General features: G+C 38.7%; 1 non-coding gene across 1 annotated transcript; it reads left to right on the top strand.

The window, feature by feature from the left end:
* The first annotated feature begins 1713 nt into the window (after positions 1-1713).
* On the top strand, positions 1714-1820 carry LOC122077697. The gene has a single exon (XR_006139935.1). It is a non-coding gene; the product is annotated as a small nucleolar RNA R71 (small nucleolar RNA).
* Positions 1821-2087: the final 267 nt, after the last annotated feature.

The following is a 2087-nucleotide window of genomic DNA, read 5'->3' on the forward strand; positions in this document are numbered from 1 at the left end:
AAAACCATTCAGGCAATTGATTAATGCATTACTGGTAGCCAGGAATGGTCTTCCTAGAATTATTGAGATCTCATCTTTGATTGAGAAGGGCTTGGTATCTAGCACAATGAAATCAACTGAAAAAATAAATTTCCCCACCTTGAGTAAGACATTCTCAACCATTCCTTTAGGAATCTTAACATACCTATCTGCCAACTGAAGAGTAGTTCCAGTGGCTTTCAATTCTCCCAATCCTAGTTGCTTGTATACATGGTAAGGTAAAAGATTCACACTTGCGCCAAGGTCAAGTAAGGCATGCTTAATGTAGGTGTTGCCTATGACACAAGCTATAGTAGGGCTCCCTGGATCCTTCCACTTGGTGGCTATAGGCTGAGTAATTATGGAACTAATTTTACATACCAAGAACACCTTTTTGGGCACACTAGTGATACTTTTGTGAGTACATAAATCTTTCAAGACTTTTACATAGGTGGGGATCTAGGATATGGCATCCAAAAGAGGGATGTTCACCTCTACCTTTTTTAAGACTTCTAAAATCTTGTCCATGGAAGCAATCTTCTTTTTGTTTATCAACCGATTAGGAAAGGGGATAGGAGGAACATAAGGACTGTTAGAAATTTTCTCTTTTTCAAAAGAATCATTTTTGGTTTCCTCAACCAAATCATCTTTAGTTTCAGAAGAATCTTTAGGTTTATCAGACGAACTTGACTTGTGTCCTCAACGGAAGGAGAGTTAATAGAAGTAGTAGATGGGAAAGATTTAGAAACACTCGATTGGTACTCTTTGTCACTCTTAAGGGCATAAACAACATTACATTGGTTGGAAAGCCCTTGTTGGGTATGACCTTGTACTACATTCAATGATGCATTAGGAGGTGCTTGTGAACTAACCTGCTGATGATTCCTAGAGTTAGGCTCTGGTTGACTGGGCAAAGTTTCCTTCTCCCGCTCATGTAAAATTGAGACAACTTGGGTGAGTTCTCTCATAATATTTTGATGGTTTGTTATGAGAAGGGCCATATTCTTTTTCATATCACTTACCCTACTTGCCTCTCTAGTGTTGGTAAACCTAAGGGGTTGCTGATAAGATGGTAGGAGAGGAAGCCTAGGAAGACTAGCCTGAGGTTCTACATTTGACCTAGAAAAATTATTTAGGAAAAAAGGTTGTTGTGCAAAGGGAAACCTTTGGGGTCCAGGTTGACCTTGATTATGGAAATTGGAAGGCACTGCTTGGTTGTCTTGGTTGTCTTGGTTCTAGAAGAAATTTGGGTGATTTCTCCACCCTAGATTGTAAGTGTTACTATATGGATTATTCTGATATAAGGCATTAACACTTTCATTGAAAATGTCCCCAGAGGTGTTGGGAAATTCTTCCATAACATATCCAGGGGACTGGCACCAATTGCACATCTTAACCATATTAACTGATGATGGTTGTCTAGGAACAATAGCGTCAATCCTTTTAATAAGGCTATCTAAGTGGGCTTCCTTGGCTACTAACCCATCCACAAAATATCCTTGCCTTCTTATGGTTCTTTCACTTTCTTGGGTTAACTCCCACTCACGGGTTTTGTCAACTAAGTCAAGTAAGAATTCCTATACATTTCCTTCATTTGTAAATGATGTGAATCTCCCAGGGCATATAGACTCTATCATTTGTTTAGTTAGGTAATCAATACCCTCATAAATTATTTGACATAAATGGCATAAGTTTAGGCCATGATGAGGGTATTCTTGGGGCAAACCCTTGAATCTCTCCATAAGTTTGGAAAAGGACTCACTAGGCTTTTGCCTAAACTGAAGGATATCACTTCTAAGCTTATTGGTCTTGTGAGTTGAGAAAAACTTCTTAAGGAATACAACTGTGAATTGTTCCCATGAGGTTATGAAATTTGTAGGTAACCCATACAATCACTTTTTAGCTTAGTCTTTCAATGCAAACATGATGAACCTAAGCTTAACAACATCATCAGAAAGTTGTTGGACTTTAATTAGGACATATACCTCTTCAAATTCCCTAAGGAATAGGTATGCATCCTCAGAGGGCAGCCCATGGAAGTGGGGCAACATAGTGATGTACTGAGATTT

The sequence above is a fragment of the Macadamia integrifolia genome, chromosome 4, assembly GCF_013358625.1.
Source record: "Macadamia integrifolia cultivar HAES 741 chromosome 4, SCU_Mint_v3, whole genome shotgun sequence".
NCBI lineage: Eukaryota > Viridiplantae > Streptophyta > Magnoliopsida > Proteales > Proteaceae > Macadamia > Macadamia integrifolia.